Source organism: Microtus pennsylvanicus, chromosome 1 (assembly GCF_037038515.1).
Source record: "Microtus pennsylvanicus isolate mMicPen1 chromosome 1, mMicPen1.hap1, whole genome shotgun sequence".
In the NCBI taxonomy this organism is placed as follows: Eukaryota; Metazoa; Chordata; class Mammalia; order Rodentia; family Cricetidae; genus Microtus; species Microtus pennsylvanicus.
In genome coordinates this window covers 29,979,273-29,998,938 of record NC_134579.1, presented here as the reverse complement: position 1 = coordinate 29,998,938, position 19,666 = coordinate 29,979,273, and the positions used below count along the sequence as shown (strand labels likewise).

The 19,666-nt window shown below is 45.0% G+C and overlaps 1 protein-coding gene across 7 annotated transcripts in view; it reads right to left on the bottom strand.

Annotated features, from left to right (window-relative positions):
* Itsn1 (intersectin 1) overlaps positions 1-19,666 on the bottom strand; it is a 183,453-nt gene that overhangs the window by 162,874 nt on the left and 913 nt on the right. The window contains exon 1 of one of the 7 annotated variants that reach the window (XM_075960061.1): positions 19,022-19,040. The exons of the other annotated variants lie outside the window; for them this stretch is intronic. The gene's annotated coding sequence lies outside the window, so the exon portion shown is untranslated. Of the gene's footprint in view, positions 1-19,021; positions 19,041-19,666 lie in introns of those variants that run through there. 7 annotated transcript variants of the gene reach the window in all.

The following is a 19,666-nucleotide window of genomic DNA, read 5'->3' as shown; positions in this document are numbered from 1 at the left end:
ACAAGACCACCCCTGCTCTAACAAAGCCACACTTCTAACAGTGCCACTCCCTTTGGGGGCCCTTTTCTTTCAAAACAGCACAGATGCCCCTTCCCAGGTGTGTCGAGAACTGTGTCAGGATCACAAAAGCCAGCCACTGTGCCTGTCAGGTTTTATCCAGGAGTAGAGACCCAAATTCAGGCTAGGACACCAAAAGTTTTATCCACTGGGCTCTCCCAGCCTGCTGCTGCTAATGTGTTAAAATATACCATTCTGGGAATCCGTTATAACTCATGATAAAATAAAGCAGGGCTTTGAAACCCTTCTTAAGAAGTGGATCTTTCTAATACCACCTCCCTTCAACCTTTTCTCTCCTTTCTGGTTGTCAGCAAAACCCTTAGAAAAGTCAAACGAGATAAATGATTGACCCAAATATGTACAGTTTGGAGGACATGGTGAAAATGTATCTTGTCCCAAAGGGTCACAGGAAAAGTGAGAGGTCCTCTTATGCACCTGCAGTCTAACCAGCGAACAGGACCAGAAGTGCCAGAACACAAGGCTTGGTTGGCCCCTTATAGCGAGCTCCCCATCCTCCAGTCCTAGCACCCCCTCGCTGGAGCTCCAGCCTTGAGCAGCCCAGCACAAGCCCTCTCTCTGCCTCTCAGTAGAGCACTACAGCGAGGTAAGGTGTAGGCATCGCAGGTAGAAATGCCACACATGCATTGCCAGAGAGCTGCATTAGGCAATGTTTGTAAGAGAAAACACCCGCTCTAGTGCTAACAGGACGATATCAGGAGTCCAAAGGCCATGCGTGCCACCTACCAGCCGTGGCACTGGAGGTGAGTTACTTAACTATGCCGTACCCTAGATGTAAAATGAAAGTAACAGTACCCAATCTGCTGTTTGGGGAAGATTATCCACAAAATTACCTCGACACAACAAACAATAAATACTAGTTGTCATTATCATAGTTAAAATACATTATGAACTTTAAAAGTTTGGGGAGCTAACTATGATAAAGTTAACGTAAAAAGAGTTCAAGTTTGAAAGATGGTTTTCCAATAGCCAAGATCCTTTCTTAAAGAGGAAACCTATGATGTCCTAAGAAGAACACCCGGGTTCCAAATCTAGTGACTCCTGAGCAGTTCAAAAGCTAAGTGCTCATAAAGAGTCTTCTGTATTTCTATGTTAATACACTGGTGGTCTCACGGGGCTTACCTTAAAGAATTTTTAAAAACAAAGCAAAAGAGACACACCCCGGCACTAAACCATTGGTCACAGAAGGACGGTGTCATCCCGTGTCATACTGCATGTGGAAAACACACTGTGCACTTGGAGAACGAGGGAGGAGCAGCAAGCACTGCTACAAAGCAACGTGAGCTTGCGGTCTGCTTCAGGGTCTCAAGGAGCCCCCTGGGGCGCCATGCTATATCTGTGTAACTTTGTACTAAGAGGAGATACTAAAACTCTCACAACATGCTTCCTTTCCCCATCTTTTCTGAAGAAAGACAAGAAAAGAACTACAAAATATTTCACCAAATCGAAAATAATTTCCTAAAATAACCCAAAGTAAAGCTTAAGAAATTACTTTGGGTAAGTCAGTACTAAGGTAAACTAGGAGTAAGTGCTAGGCCATTCCTTTGAATGGCCCCAGAGAAGCAAGTGTTTGAGTGTTTGGACCACAGGGAGTGACACTATTAGGAGGTGTGTCACTGTGGAAGCGGGCTCTGAGGTCTCGGATGCTCAAGCCATACCCAGTGTGGCTTTCTCTTCCTGCTGCCGGCAGGTCTAGATACAGAACTCTCAGCTCCTTTTCCAGCACCAGGTCTGCCTGCATACCACCTACTTCCCATCATGACTAGAACAAGTATCGTGTTAAACTTCCGTCCTTTATTGTACCGTTCTAGCTGAAGCACACAGTCAGTGACATTTACTGCACCCCAATGATGTGCAACAGTCACTTCCAGGACCTGGGAAGGAGCCCCAACACCGTGCCGCTGTCAATGGTCATTTCCATGTGAACATGCTTTCTAGTCTGTTGGCTGTGTGCACAGGAGTAAATTCACAGGGCCATATGATAACTCCATATTTAACTACTGACGAGCAAGCACTTGCTTTCCTCAGCAGCAGCACGCAGACACTCCCAGCAATCCCCGAGGATTCTGCTGTTAGCATCTCACACTGTTTGTTGTTAAATAACAGCCATCCGCGTGTGAAGGGGAATCTTGTTCTCATCATGCTGAGCATCTTTTCATGTGTCTGCTGGCCATTTGCTTGTTTTCTTGGATAAGTGCCTAGTCACACCTTTCCCCACTTTTCACTTGGTTTATCTTGGTAGTGTTGACTTGCGAGCATTATGTCCAGTTGTTTTCTGTGAGTATATAGAACACTTTGAGCTATCATACATCTGGTCCTCTTCTTTCTCAAGCTTAAAGGAATTGGAAACTCTTCCAGATAATCAACAACTTTAGAGTTAATTAGGCCTGACAATATCTTGCAAGTAAACAACACATAATGCCTCCCACTTTGCCTTAAATACCACACTCCAGGCTTGGGTTGCAGGTCGTTGTAAAATTGTGATTTCTTATGAGTGCTTACTGCACACTGAGGCCCTGTGCTCACAACAATCTCTCATGACAAAAACTGCCATCAGCCCAGTTGGTGAGGTAAAGGCATGGTGGAGGAGGTCTTTCTGTCTTTGCGTTGTTTTCATTGGTTAATAAAGAAACTGCTTTGGGCCCTTGATAGGGCAGAACTTAGGTAGGTAGAGAAGACAGAACTAAATGCTGGGAGGAAGAAAGCAGAGTCAGAGATATGCCATTGATGGAGGTGGGTCATCTGTCTATGTGTTACTTTCATTGGTTAATAAAGAAACTGCTTTGGCCCTTTGATAGGACAGAAAATTAGGTAGGCAGAGTAGACAGAATGCTGGGAGAAAGAAGCAGAGTCAGGCAGTCGCCATAACTCTCCTTTCTGAGATGGATGCAGGTTAAGATCCTTTCCGGTAAGCCACCACCTTGTGGTGCTACACAGATTACTAAATATGGGTTAAAGCAAGATGTGAGAGTTAGCCAATAAGAGGCTGAAACTAATGGGCCAGGCAGCGTTTAAAAGAATACAGTTTCCGTGTAATTATTTTGGGTAAAGCTAGCCAGTGGCCGGGAGCTAGGAGGCGGAAAGGCCCGCCGCTCCATCTATATGCCATGGATCCTCCAGAGACAGACGCTAGGAATTTTACCAGGTAAGCCACTGCCACGTGGCAATAAACAGATTAATAGAAATAGGTTAAATTAAGATGTAAGAATTAACAAATAAGAAACTAGAGCTAATGGGCCAAGCAATGATTTAATTAATACAGTTTCTGTGTGGTTATTTCGGGGCTAAGCTAGCTGGGTGGCCGGGATGAACAAGCGGGCCATCCTGTTACACAGGCATGGTGTAGTTAAACATGTCATGATCCCCAAGGAGCTGCACAGCTTCTTCACTCTGCTGCCTCTCAACCTTGAAACAGTAACACGCTTTGTCCTGTTGCTTAAAATTATGCCTGTTTAGGAAATACGGATAGCCATATTGCAGGTATGTCAATTCTAGGTGCCAACCCTCTCCCCCCTCCCCTGTCTACACAAATCTTTAAGTAACTGTTAGTTTTATAATTTGCTCTTTTATTCAAGTTAGATATCTCTCTCTCTCTCTCTCTCTCTCTCTCTCTCTCTCTCTCTCTCTCTCACACACACACACACACACACACACACACACACACACCAAATGAGTGAGTCACCCTGATTTATACCTTTGCTAATATTTCTGAACTAGAAAAGATTATTCAGGATAGTCTCAGCAGTACAACCAAGATCTCCTCATCTCTTTCCCAACAGCAATTTTTAAAAGATCCCAGGTGCCAGCCAGAGACCAGGACATCTAACAAAACCCCCAAATTTACAACACAAATTCCTATCAGTGATGGTTCAGAAAACAGAATCTAAAGGAAGTTGTTCCTCTTAGGACGAAATCCATGATAAAACCCATAGGAATGACTATAAAGCACCCCGCTCTATCACACACTCCCCAAGAATCAGGGGTCTCAGAATACAAAGGAATTCCTCATCATGAAGGAACTCCTCACCAAAGTAGATCTACTCTGGAGCTATGGCTTCCAAACATTTCCTGTTGCTTTTTAAACTAAAATGTGGGCTGAAGTCCTGAAATGTAGTTACACTGACAAAAAGTTCATTCATACCAAGTCTTGTTTCATGATATTACACTATAATTTAGGTAAATAATTTAGGTAAAAAGTTGTGTTTGTGTGTGTGTATGTGTTTCATTTGAGTTCAGCTACCCAACAGCTTACTTATAAAGTCTATCATAAATTAGGGTTCTAGTTCCTCACCTGCAACATAAGGACCCTGTTCTATGTCTCACAGAATGATGGGAATGAGATAGTACCTGTGAGACATCTGGCTGGTGCAGATCACATTCCTGGGTAGTGATGTTCAGTTACCCTGGGATGCCTTCTAAAGCACCCTACTTAGCCGCAGAACAAACTCTCCATCCTGCACCTAAAGGTCACTTATCTGATGGACTCCAGCAGAAAATCCAGAACCTAGAGGATGTCAGGTGTGGAGGTTTGCATAAGGAATCTTGCTCAGTCTCTGGGCGTGGTGGCTCGTGCCTTAATCCCAGCACTTGGGAGGTAGAGGCAGGTGGGTGGCTGAGTTCAAGGCCAGCCTGGTCTACAGAGTGAATTCCAGTGCAAACAGGGCTACACAGAGAGACCCTGAATCAAAATAAAATGAAACGTGTCTTGGGGCTAGAGAGATGTCTGAGTAGTTACGAGCACTCGCCGCTCTTTCTGAGGACCAGAGTTCGATTCCCAGCTCCTAAGTCAGACAGCTCAAAACAGGGTCACTCCAGCTCCGGGTGGCCTCCACAGGCACCAGCACTCACATGCACATTACCTACATGCAGACATACACAGGCAAGTAATTTAAGATAATAAGAATAATAAAGTAAGTATTTCTAAAAAGAAAAAAGGAATTTCCCCCCAGCCAGGCGCACGTTCAAGCCTTTGTCCCCAGCTGGCAGTGTTACTTTAGGAGACAGGAAATTTAAAGGAGGAGGGCCACTTGGAAGTCCTGTATCAGCTATGGGTAAGCTGCTCTGCTCCACCACCTATTCCGTACATGAAGTTCAGCTTTGCCTCACCTACAATAGCAGAGACTGAAGCTGTGGGCTGAAACCACCAAAACTGTAAAAGAACTCTTATTTCCTATTCAGCAGTCTCTCTCAGGTGACACACTGGGGATGCTTCTTGAAAAAGAAGATAAGGGCTGGAGAGATGGCTCAGTGGTTGAGAGCCTTGCTGCTCTTCCAGAGAGTCCTGAGTTCAATTCCCAGCAGCCACATGGTGCCTCACAACCACCTGTAATGAGATCTGGTGTCCTCTTCTGGCCTGGAGGCATTCATGCAGACAGAATAGTGTATATATAATAAATAAATAAATCTTAAAAAAGAAAAAAACAGTTCTTGGGAAGAATCAGTTTATTTCCCAGATGTTCACAGGCACGCACATGTGTGTGCACACACACGATGTGGAGCTGAAGAGCAGTCTCGGTGACTAAAGGCACTGCAGTCCCTGTCATATCACACTGTACCTACCACTAAGTCTCAGCTGCCTACATCCCTGTTTCCGTGGGATCCAATGCCCTCCCCTACCCTCCGTAGGCAATGCATACATGCTGTACACATACAGACAAGCAGGTGTATACACATACATGTAAATAAAACAAATCTTTAGAAAAATATAAGAGCTTACTACTTTGTAAGCTAATTTAAAATATAGAAGTTCAAACACAGATTTCCAACATCATTAGACAATGATTCCCTCCCAATATATGGGTTATTAAATGAAAATCTCAGTACCAGGCATGGGATACCTCTCTAGGAGATACTAGTCAGGGAGGCCCTACAGGCAATTTGCCCTTGCTCTTGGTTGCCCAACAAACCAGATGGTAACAGCCTACTGCCGAAGACATACCACACTTTGGCAGACGGACGAAGAAACCAAGCTGGAAGTGACCTGGAACCCCCCTCCCCCCATTAGCTTTCCTAGGGGGATAGGAAAGTACAACTTAGGCACTTCAGGGGAGAAGACATCAACACTATCCCCGCAGCCAACCCTGCCTACACATACAAGCACTAACCTGCCAGACAGCATGTGCCCACTAGTGCATGAACTAACTGCATTTGGATTAGATTTCAGGCCTATTCCACAGGAAGGAATTCAGGCCTGATACTGTAAACCTGGGCAAAGCCTATGGCTCAGGGGTCATACACCCTGGGGAATGAAAAATGACATGTTGTCATGTTTTTACTTTGGCAACTGGAAAGGTAGCTCAGCAGTTAAGAGAACTAACTGGCTGCTTGTTTTTCCAGAGGACCTGAGTTCAAATTCCAGTACCCACAAGGTAACTCACAACCATCCAGTTCTGGGGACTCTCTTCTGGCCTCCAAAGGCACCAGGCACACACACAATGCAAGACATTCATGCAAGCAAAACACCCATACATATAAAGTAAATGATTTTAATAAAATACATGTTTATTCTTATCCCATAGATTAGTGCTACCTTCAACCTTGGCCACAGAAGCATCTCTCTGCAGTGACTCACAACAGGTCAAAGGACTAAACACAAGCGTCTGTGGAGAGCCCAGCCCTAAATGGGACATCAGTAGGAACTCCAGGTCTAAGGCTCAGAGAACATCACAGAAAAGGGACAGAAAGAGCCATAGAATGGGGAAAATGCTGTGCAATGCTGTCTTTAGGGCATGATATGACACGGAACTCTGAAGTCTCTGCAGCTATTATCTACACAAGAATAAGTCAACAAGATGGGTGGTCAACATTCCAGCAGGCAGCACTAACAGAACTTAGTGGTTTCTTAGCAAAAACAGGAGAGGACATGAAGTAGGGAGGGGTATGTGTTGGGGAAGCTTAGGGGAAAAGGGAAGGAGGAGCTGGCGATACATATTATGATTAAGATTCATTGTTGACATATGAAATGGTCCAAGAATAAATGAGGTTTTTAAGAATTTTTTTTTAAATGGCATAGACTCCTGTAGATGTCCTTTAACATACTGAAGAAGCTCTACCAAGTTTGGTGAAGTTTTAGCATAAACGGATGCTGAATTCTCTCACAAGGAATTCTGAAAGAACTGACACAATCGCGTAGTTTTCTACATTACGAGCCAAAGTGGTACATTGCACCAGCTGGTTTTTCCAACACTGAACCAGCCTTACATTCTGGAATAGCCTCATTTAAAGTAACGGATGCTTTCCTGTTGTGATGGAATTACAGGACTGCAGGCATAAGCCAGAGACTCCCAGGAACCCTTCCCCAAGAGGTGTCACCAAAAGTTCAGCACTGGGAGTCCTAGGGAAAGGAGCTTGGCGCTGAGGCTCCAAGGGATTTCTCTTTAGCCCAGGTGATGTGTCGGGCAGAGTGGGAGCAGCCAAAGGAAGTGGTTCTCGGAACTTGCTAGGAGAAGCCCAAGGACACAGTGCGCATTAGAGTACTTGCCTAGCATGCGCAAAGCCTGGATTCAATCCCCTAAGCTGCCAACAGTAACAGAGGGAGTAAAGAAATAAGAAAAGGGAAGAGAGAAAGGAAGAAAGGAGAGAGGAAGGGAGGGAGCGAGGGAGAGGGAGGCAAACAGACAACAGGGCATTTGGAGTGCAGGTTATGGAAGGCGGAACTGAGGAAGAGGTATAGAGAGCTGGAGTACAGCCAGTAGGGAGCTTTATGTAGAAAGACAGAGATTCTATGCTAAAGGCAGCAGTTCTCAGAGTGCAGCATGTGGAGTCCAGGGCTTCCCAAGTCCCTCCCAAGGAGTGAAGGCCAAAGTTATTGCGACAAGACTGCTCAAATATCATTTGCTATTTCTCCATGTTCACATTTTCACAAGAAAAAATGCTGCTGATTATGACTGCTCCGTCTTTACGGAGGAGCAGGCCCAACTGTGCTTGCGGCCACTGTCTTTTTCACTAGGTCATACACTTAACTGTTTTAAGCCATGCTCACATGAGAATATTCTTAACCAATTGGGAAATATTTTATTTATTAAATCTTGACCTTACATATATATGTAATATTCTCATGGCTAAGTATTCAAAAAACACTTACATACATGATAGACTGAACTATGATACATTGAGCAAAAGTATACATAATTATTTGAGTTACCAACTGAATTACCTGCCTGGCTGGGCCTTTTCATGTAATATAATTTTTGTGTTAGTTTTAACGACAGGAGAAAAGACCATGGTTAATCTGACTTAATTATTTGATTAAAGATTTCTTTTTTTTTTTTTTTTTTTTTGGTTTTTCGAGACAGGGTTTCTCTGTGGTTTTGGAGCCTGTCCTGGAACTAGCTCTTGTAGACCAGGCTGGTCTCGAATTCACAGAGATCTGCCTGCCTCTGCCTCCCGAGTGCTGGGATTAAAGGCATGCGCCACCGAATGGAGTGGACATGATCCTTGGAGAAAAAAGAAGAGGGACGAAGGGGAGAAGACAAGCACAGGGACCTGCGTTCAATCCTTAAAACCTCATGTCTAAGACTAAAAACCCCTGGGGCAGACAGAAAGAAGGCTCAGCAGTTAAGACCTCTTGCTTGTCTTCTAGACAATATGAACTCGGAGGCTCATGACTCCTGTAACCAGTTCCGAGGGCCCTGAGGCCTTCTTGTGGCCTTGGCAAGCACCCACACTCACGCACAAATGCAAGACTGGCAAGATGGCTCAAGGGGTAAAGCACTTGTTGCCAGGGCCTAGAATGCTGAGTTTAAGGACAGCGACCAAGATGGAAGAAGAGAAATGACCCCAGAATTCATCCTGTGATCTCCACACACTCTCTGTAGCACACGCAAAACCAAGTTCATACACACAGAGTAAAAATAATTAATTTTATACTTATTTATGTTTAAGAGTGTTTTGCTCACATACATGTGATACTCATGTGTTCCAGTGCCCTTAACATCTAAAGGCACTGGATCACCTAGAACTGAACTCATAGCTGGTTGTGAGGCACCCATTGGAGCTAGTGTGGCCTACAAGTTGAGGGCTCAGTCTCATAGACTGTTTCTACTTCACATACCAGCCTCAAGTCATACTTACTCCCAAGTTCCCATCACTTCTGCCAGACAGAAGAGGCTCCTACCTGTCCCTTCAAGCTCAGGGACACACTAGAGTCACAGAACTGAGAAAATCACCGAATCTGTCAGAGCAGCCCACTGGGACAGACGAGACCCACCGTTCCACACCTCAGCAATCCACAGTCCAGAGTTTCCCAGGCCTGGCCACCCGGTCTCCATGCCGCCCTACACTGCAGGCATGACTGATCAAGTCACTATGAGACTGAACTCAGCTTCCGTGACCTCTCCTCGTGACATGTGAGGGCTGGCAATTTCAACCCCATCAGCTAGCAGCTGTGTGGACAGCCCTTGGTCTGAGGCACTTGGCATCAACTACTCTTCCAAGAAACATTCACACTAAGGAAGACTAGCGATAAGCATCACAGACAGAATGTCAGGAAGGCACACGAGACAGGAAGACAAAGAGAAAGAGAGAGAAAATGAGCATCAGACTTAAGCTCACAGAACTACGATGGAGCCCCAACACATCAGCCCCTACACCTCCCTTTCCGGCGACAGAGAAGCAGTTCTCATGCTGACTCCTAGGCTGGGCAAACAAGTCCTCCCTCCCCTGAAGAACTCCTCTAGGCACCTCAGATGGCAAGCACTGCCCTTCCGAGACTCTCCAACAGGAGGTCCTCCTGAGCACTTGTGCCCAGGCTGTGGAACAGCTGGGGACCGTTTATTTATATGTTTGCTTATTTATCTGCCCCCACTGGAATATAAATAGAGCAAGGACAGGGACCCTGTCAGTGCTGCCCTTGCTTTTGCCACACCACCTGGCACACGGCAGTCAAGCAGGCATGGTTCTGGCTCTGCAGACGGGACGGGCATGAAGCAATGGAACGAAGCCTCCAGAGGAAACAAGCCAAGACAGTGTCCAGCACATGGGGAAGGGAACGATCAGTTTTCCCATAGCCAGGCACAAAACTATGTGTAAGAGAGAAGTGGTCACACAAGCTACTGGAGGAGAGGGCAGAAGGCCCAGGCAGCAGGCAGGATCACACCCTGACAGTAAAGGTCCTTGGGACTTGAGCAAAGGCGCCAAACTTAGTAAGACGTCTGGCGGGCTTCAAGAAGGCTTACACAGCTAACTGAAGGGTAAGCCTTGGGTTGTGTGGCTCTCTACAGGAGTCTTTTAGCAGCACAAACACAGAAAACAGAACCCAGATAGTGCGATAGGTCTAGGGATGAAAATCCAGAAATGAAATGAAATAAAATAATAATTTAAAAAAACAAACAAACAGGGGACAGGGTGGAGCTGAGCTCTGAGGTCCCAGATGTACAAAGAAGGAAATGAAAGTACTAGGAAGCTGACAGCCCACGATAAAGGGAAAGATCAACTCTACACGGGCTTAGACCCTGACCGGAGAGAATAACGTGGAGGAGTGATGGGTCACATCCACATTTGGCCAGCACGTACCTGAATGAACACACACACGCCCCACAGACATGCTCACACACATACACACACACACACAATTTCAAAAAGTTTTAGAGAAAAAAAAGGAAAACTAAAGAAAGAAGTAGTTAAAACTGGCGGACTACAGTTCTAAATCTGTCTAAGAGTTCTCCTGATCTTTATGAAAAGCCTGCAATAGTGAGTGACCAGAAGCGCCTATCACAAAGGTGACAATGTCTCACGACATACTGACTGAACTGGCAGCCCTTTATGTACCTAAGAGTACAAACAGGCAAGGAAACAAACACAGACTCCAGCTCTTGTGTAAACGCAGGCGCCACTGTGCTGCCACAGATCGGGAGAGTTCATTTAGAGTTATCAACTGAGAGGCGTGAGGCTGCCCCACTGGCAGGCCTGCCTTTGGTGCCCACAGCCAGCAGGTCTTCAGTCTACCACACTGGCAGCAGCACACTGGGCCCTGGGGGACCGTCACTGGGTGTCCACCAACAGCACTGGAAGGTGAGACTCTCTACAGGCTTTCCATCTTTTTAAAGCCTTATTTATATTTTCAAAACATTTCTTCATTAACCATGCACTGCTTCTGTTGTAAGAAAACCATGTTATTTTTTAAATTACCAAACCACAACTATAATATCTTTTCAGCTGATGTGATCAAAAAACAGCTACAGATAACGCATAATGACTGCATTAAAATTAACTGAACCAAGAGGAAAGGCAAGGTTACAATCACGGCAGGATTACCCTTCCTCTGACACTAATTAACACTACAGACTGGACAGACAATTTCGTCTTCATAGAGCAGCCTCTATGAACACTCGCTCATAATACAGCGATTTTTAAGGATCCATTTCTGTGAATTTACAGTTTCTTCCACAAATAAGACCTTTCCCCTCAGCAACCACATCCATAACCTCATTTAATGGACCATTTATGGTATAAAATAATTCTTGATCTTCATCTTACATTGCATTTTTGTCTGGGTTTGGTTTTTTGGGTAGTTACTTGCTCATTTCAGATTTTTGGTTTTTTTTTTTTTTTTTAACATGGCCCTTGCTAACCTGAAATTCACTATGTAGCCTAGGCTAGCCTCTATCCTCCAAAGTGCTGGGACTGTAGTTATAACCACCTTACCCATCATCTTAGCCTGCTATTTTATTTGATCAACAGTACCTATGTTCCTGAAGAGAAAATGGGGTTATCTCCCAATAGATCCATCATAAACTGATAATATCCGAAGTCACAAATGCAACCATGCTCCTAATTTATCAAATGTCACTGCTTCATAACAGAGCACACTGGAAAGTTCTCAGCTGGCCTGCCTGTGCTCCAGGCGCTCAAGAGGAGCATCTTACACCAAACTGCCAATCGCCAGCCCAGAATTCCACGCACAGTGCCTGCTGAATTCAAGCTGCCCTTCCACCACCGCAGCCAAGACATCCAACCAGACTTGTGCTAAGCCAGGATCTTATGCGATTCTCTTTCTCACAGAACTTCAAATGGCTTATACAACTCATTTATCTGGCACTATCTGAGACCCAAAGAGTAAATCGCATTATCAGTACCAGAAAGATAAAGTACAAGGCCTAAAGTAACTAAAGTGGAGCTGACTTGGTATTTCTCTTGTTCTCCTCCAGACCACTCATCCTGGAAGCTGAACTCCAAAGGGAGCCTTCACACAGAAGCAAGCCACGTGAACTGTCAATCAGCTTCCTAGCTCCTGGGGAGTCCAGACCAAGCCAGCCCTCTCTTCTCCATCTCGAGTCTGCCTTGCAGCACTTGTCCGGCCGTTCTACACCACATATCAACACGCGGCTGCTGAGGGGCCCATGGTCAAGGACATGGAACAATACCGACGACGCTCTTTGCCCTCCTGCAGCTGGCATCCTAGTAACAAGTCCCCAAAAGCATCTTCATCCCCAGTTTCTGTAGTCATTAAAAGAGCAGTTCTATCTGAACAGATCCAAAAGTAAGCACCACTTTCCACTGGGCACTGCTATTTGCAATCTGCTCTCTTGAGTCTAAAGTGGAAGTAAGTGGATTTTTATAAACTATTAGATGCACAGTGCATAAACCCTTGTGACAGATAATTCACAGGAATGGTGTGCGAACGCATTCGATGCCCCTAATTTAACAAACACACGGCCCTCCTAACAGCCAAGTGGCACAGGAAATGTGTGCTGCAGCCAGGTTTGTAGTTCCAGCACTTGAGAAGTCAGAGTGGAGGACAATCACAAGCTCAAAGCCAGGCTGGGACAGCCTGTGCTATCGTGAAACTCTTTCAAAACAAACACAAAGGAAGGAAAGAAAGAAGGAAAAGAAAAGATGTTTCACTGAAAATCATTAGCCCTGAACACACAGACACACAAAATAGACAGATGGACAGAGAGGGCGCCAGGCCATTTGTTTAAATGGCTTTATTTAAATGGCTAAGTCAGTGTCTTCCTTAGCCCAGGGCATTAAGGTCAGTGACTCACAGCATCTATGCATGTCTTACAGAGATGCCATCAGAAATCAAGACTTAAAAAAAAAAAGGCAACCAATAAAGAGCAACCCCAAAGTTTAGCAAAAGAGGATGAGAAGCACTGCCCTGATGTTCTAAGAGGAAGGCAGTTCATTTTAGCCTCAAGGATAAAACTGGCCACTTGCTAGGACCTTATAACTTTCACATTCTAATTCAGTTGAATCCAAAATCTGCCGGACAATGAGGACTGCTGAGAACTCAAGAACAATGGCAATGGGTTTTTGATCCTACTGCACGTACTGGCTTTGGAGAAGCCTAGGCAGTTTGGATGCTCACCTTACTAGACCTGGAAGGAGGGGGGTGGTCCTTGGACTTCCCACAGGTCAGGGAACCCTGATTGCTCTTTGGGCTGATGAGGGAGGGGGACTTGATCAGGGGAGGGGGAGGGAAATGGGAGGCGGTGGCGGGGAGGAGGCAGAAATCTTTAATAAATAAATAAAAATCTGCCGCATCCTTCAGAGTTCAATTCTTGGTTCCAGCACACAGTCAAGGGTGAAACGTACTTGGTACCACTTCTACGTAGCCTCTAGGAAGCCCCATGCTACACAACTGCAAGATGGGATTTGATGGTCAGCTGAAAACTCAACCCTGGTGTCCTACCTCACTCAGAAGCACAGATAAACTCAGGCCAGGGAACAGAGGTTGAGAGAAGATGAATTCACACAAGTTAATTTGTTTCACATTCACTTTGTTAGGTGGCTACAAACTTTGTTTCAGCAACAACACTGTAATGTCAACCCATCGTCACATTTAGTAACATGAGATTTGCAGTTAGTTTTCTTAAGGCTCTCCAAGTGGACCACAGCATCTTTCACTCAGGCCTTGGCGGTGCTGAAGTGAACTTCTCAGCTGGCCAGCATGGAAACGCCTAGATAGGCTCCCGGTTGTCTCCCTCGTCACAGTTCTTGTGTTCCCAAAGCGAGTCCACACAAGTAAAACTGTGTTTCCAAGGTTGACTTTCCTCTATTGCTCTAATCCTGTTTTTCAAGCAAAGCACTTTAGGAAGCTGTGCAAGCTAAATGATGAGGGACGGCTGCCAGGCAGCTGCGGAGGCTTACCTGCAGCCAGCTCACAGGGACAGCTCTTTAGGGAATGTTTAAATAGACCCCCGACCCCACCCTCCAGCCACCCCCCTAATTACCACTCACATTATTGCTGGTCAAGAAATCTCTAAGTGCCTAAACACCAAGAATCAGGGATGCAAAAAATATTTTTATACCACCAATCAGGCCAAGAGTTTTGAACTCTGGCTAAAAGTTTCCCCAGCTCCTTGCTGGCTAAGCTACTTAACTTCAGTTTCCAAAGCATATTCACAGAGTTTATGGAGGTTACGTGAGTTAATGCACACAAATGCTGCAAAAGAACTGTCAGCTGCTACCATTGCAGGTGTGTGAATGTTCTGACATCACACTGCACTGCACAGCGTACAGATGCTAGAAAGCCATAGACAAACTGTTCTGTACTGGCTCAGTCACTCCAACGTGAGGAGCACGGGGTGAGACTGCCACACCACGATATGAGGGAAAACTGCTCTATAACCCTCCCTGATGGCAAGTGGAAACACACTCTGTAGGTCTTTCTCCTTTATATGCCACACACAGGGCTGCTCCAGTCTTGCGCAGAGAAGCTTCTTTTTGCAGGGAGTCACACAGTAAGGCAGACTCAAAACTGATCAAGGTGCTGAGAACAAGTGACCGTTGAGTGCTGGGCCCCACATAGGACACCTGTCACCCCTCAGAGCTCGGCAAACATTGCAAGGCAGAGTGTCAGAGCGAGGATGGGACGAAACGCTACAAAAGGTTTCCTGTGGGTGTGACATGGCTGCTGCAGCCATGAACTCTAGCAACAGAAGTCACTTCCACAGACTGGAGCCATCAGCATTTCATCATGGAGAGTGGAGTGGCTCGGAAGCCCCACTTCGCCCCGAGGAACTACGGACAAGCTAATAATCACTGGGGGAAAGGAACTCATTTCTCAGCAGGGTAGCCACTGGTAAGTTGCTCTTGCTCAAGCAGATAACCTCTCCTCCATACTCATCCAAACAATCCTAATTAAATGCAGTGGACCTGTGCCCCCCCCCCGCCAAAACACACAGACATAAAAGTTGGAGGGAGACTTGTTGGGAATAAGAGGGTGAGCAGCAGCGGGATAAGAAAGGACAATGGGGGATATACTCGGACAATTTACGTTATGTGTCTGAAATTGTTAAAGAATAAGTGAGCCTTAAAAAGATCTTTAAACGGGGCAGTGGAAGTGCATGCCTTAATCCCACCACTCAGGAGGCAGAGGCAGGTGGATCTCCGTGAGTTCCAGGACAGGGTGGTCTACAGAGTGAGTTAAAGGACAGCCAGGGCTACACAGAGAAACCGTCTTGAAAAAAACCAAAACCAAACAAAACTTTAAACTTTAGCATCACCTGAGTCTCCAGCTACGCTTCTAGCACCTAGGCTTTGTAAAACCTTTGCTGTATGTAGTGTATGCACTTGTATGTGAAGACATATTTATCCATGTAGGTGCATGTAGTCGACACTGGGATGTCTTTTCCTCAATGGCTCTTCCACCTTAATTTCTGGAGACAGTCTGTTGCTGAAACTAGAGCTTGTCATTTGGCTAGTCTAGCCAGCAGGCCCCAGACATCGTCCATCCCCCTGCTCCTGGGGTTAAGGCTGGCCTCTAACTTGCAATGATTCTTCCACACATCGCAATTCCCAGCTTTTAAGTAGGCTCTGGGGATCAGAACTCCAATCCTCATGCTTGAACAGAAAGCACCCTGTCCACTCGGCTATCTCCCCAGTACATAGAAATACACAAAAGGGAATGGAAAGACAGGCTGCTCTTCCAGGGGACCCAGAATACAATCCCCAGCACCCACACGGTGGCTCATAATCATCTGTAACTCCAGCGCCAGGGGATCTGACGCCTTCTTCTGGTCTCCTTAGGCACCTACCATGTTCATGGTTCCAAAAGATACATGTAGGTAAAACATTCACATGTATAAGTTTTTAAAAAATTAATAATATTTCTAACAAAATTTAAAAAGAAACTCAAAGAGAACCAGTCATTGCAGAGATCCTGTTAACAAGGGTGAAAAATAACATACAAATGTCTAATAAATTGACCAAATTCTTATAGATCCATAGTGATAATAATCAAGTTATTAAATTGACAAATATAGACACGGAAAGACTTGATTTTCAATGTTGAGAAAACAAGTTAAAATATAAATCCATGAGCTGGGCATGATGGCTGGTGTGTGCTTGAATTCCAGTACCAGGGGAGCAGAGGTAAGAGGATCTTTGCAAGACTGAGGCTAACCTGGTCTACATGGCAAGACACATTCTCTTTCTCTCCCTCTCTGAGACAGAGAGGAAAAGAATGAAAAGAAAAAGAAAACGGCTGGGAAATTGGTCCAGGAGTAGAGGCCCTGGGTTTAAGTCCTAGTGTGTGGGAGGGGAATTTCTTTTAGTGCTTTCTTTTAGGCAGAGTGTAGGAAAGAATCATTGCAAGTTAGAAGCCAGCCTGGTCTACATCTAGTGAGTTCCTGGCTAGCCAAGGCTAGATAGGAACGTGAAGAAGGAAGAAGAAGAGGAGGGAAGCAGACATGCGCACCAAGATCCCGGTTGCGCACCAACAGCTGTACATGAACAGTCATACGCACAAGCAAAAATGATCCGGTATGCATAAGTCGGGTCACGGGTTCACAGGTATTCCAGTTTCCTTGTGTTTATCTTTGTTTTTTAATTTCTCGAAATGTGATATTTTTAAACACAAAGGCTATTGGCTATTCCCTTGAAATGACTGAGATTTATTCTAAAGTAGTACAATTAAGAAGGAAGTGATCACAAGATTATTAAGTATACATATTTAGTACCAAGAAATTATCAAGAGACTTTCTTTGCAAACAGGGAGTTTCTATTTGTAACTACAAAGTAAAGCAGTACAGAAATCATGTGACTGCTAGTTTTTGAATTTTATATATTATGCACTTTGATTCTTTATCATCAGTGTGAACTACTACTTAATAACTGGCTGTATTTAGGTATAGGACACAGTGGCACATGCTTGAAACCCCAGCACTTGGAGGCAAGCCTGGGCTTCTTACAGGTAGGTAAAAAGAAAACTGAGGCCTTGAGTGGTTTGGTGACTACACCTAAGTCACTGCCAATATGTGGTAGAGCCCGTCCTCTCCAGAGTTTAGCATCGTAACTGCATAGCCCTCCCCCACGTAAACCTGTAACTTATAGGCCCTGCGGCAGACTCATAAAGGAGAGCGCAGGTCATATCAGGAAAGTAAAATTGGGAAGCATACCAGTTGCATGCATTTTCTGGAAATGATTCTTAAAATATGAGGATTGTCATCATTTATAAAAATGGCATGTGAAATGATTAGCCACTATACTGCAACTTAAATTTTGGAGTGCTTAGGTCAACGTTTTGCTAGACTTCTTTTCGGCATCTGACCCAGAAAGACTGCGCTGGCTCCCAGCCAAGCCTCCAGAAAGGACTAGCATACAGGGCTTGTGGCTCCTTGGGAATGAAACTCACTTGGCAGGTGAGGACTTCAGCACCAGGCTCATTGCAATGTGGTTCACACACTCACTCAGCCACGGGTGAGGGAGTTCCTCCAGGCACTATTTTAGTTTTTACCGAGACCACAGTAACACAAACTCTACCAGTCTTCTGAAACATGTATCATAGCACAATTATTCCTGAAGAGCGTGGTCGTTTACTAGTAGCCTAAATAACATGTAAAACTTCTACCCCTTGGAAAACTTGCTATCTGCTTCAGGAGAGAGACACTCAATAAGATTCAGGAGAGAGTCTTAGGCGACACTCAATAAGAAAGAAGCATGCTGCCAAGGTTCTCCAAATTTTCCTGCCCTGGAGAAATTCCTAGAAAACATATATATAGAAAACACTGACTACTTCCCATTGTCTGACTCTGAAGTGGAGAGACAGAAACCTGGGACGTTTATATAAAGCCATCTGAGGTCCAGACTTCAAGAAGGACCCAGTAAGTGGAGCCATTTAGGGAGGAGTCGCTAAAAAGAGAACTGCACAAACCCAACCTTCATGGAATTAACTGTGTCGAAGTCACAAATCTAACAAACTAAAGAGATGAGAGACCAGGGTTATAGCTCAGCCGCATGGATACGGCACTTGCCTTGCAGCCTGAGGCCCAAGGTTCAAATGCAGCACCACACAGAGAGGAGTATGAGGCTGGGGTATAGCTAGGTGAGAGAGCACATGCTTGGCACACTCCCACCCCTGGCTCAATCACCAAAAGAGAAGCCAGAGCGGAGGAATTTACCGTGGCCTCTCTTTTAATCTCTTCTAAGTGTCTAAAGAACGTGTCTCAATCTAGATATTTGGGGAAAAGATAAGAAATGCTAGAGAAAAAGGAAATCACTAATCAACAGCAAAAGAAACAAAAACAAAAAAAAAAAACGTGCTGAGGGACAAACATTTCAGGGAACTAATTTCAGCACTCATTTCTGCCCTGTTTCACAATGCTCGGATCTGAGCAAGCTACAGGGTTCCAAAGTACATTAAAATGTGTTCATTTCCTCTCTTACTCAGGCAGAATAATAACAGTTTTGTGGCGGTGCCACGGTCCTAGCAATTTCAACAGACACTTTTTTTTAGTAAATACCATTTTTTTAACATGTCCTCTCAGAAAGGCTCCTTATTGTGGCTTAAAGGTGTTCGAAACGTCTTTAGCCCTGTCACCAAATCAGTGTCCTCACTTCTTCATTTAAATCCTTTATAGTTCCCTGTGTTCTTTACATAGCTCCTACAAAAGATCTTCCTTCTAGAAAGTTATAAACTACACACACACACACACACACACACACACACAAAACGCTTCACGCAAACAGCAAAAAAAATGTACATAACAGAAACAATAATTACAATGATTGTTGAAATGTCTGCATGGTTCACGCTAACGTTGTATCCCAACAAATCCATTCCTCCTGTTAGCCGCGGTTAGAGAAGCGCCCTGTGAAGCAGCTGGCCTGCTGGCTCCTGGCCTCACATCCTGTCCACCACATAATCCATGAGCTAGCCTTCCTCTTCATCAGTTCAGCGGGATTAGTAAACCGGCCTCCCCAAAAACAGAATTGATATTTTCCAGAGGTATCTGTTCCGATGCCTTCATTATCTTGGCTATTAATAAGACTCTTTTTTTATTCTGTGTTTTGCACCACCTAGGTACCAAGAGAAAGATACCAAAGATAAGCACAAAAGAACCTCATCTGGCCAGAGTCTGCGTGCATTTACATTTCCAGGCTGGTTCTGTTTTCGGAATATCGGTGACGAGGGCAAAGTTGGAAACTAACATTCAAGATGCTCCCCAAACACCTCTACACCCTCCAGCTGCAGCAAGAAGTCACTATCTAAAGCGAAGCGTCTAGTCTGAATCACAACAATAGACTACTCATAGGCAAGGGGATCGGCGAAGTTGTCTTCCAAACCAAAGACAAACAGAAGTGAAGGGCGGTCCAGCCAGCTCCTCCTTGCTTTTCTTTTTCTGGGTATCCGGATTGCATTTCCTGG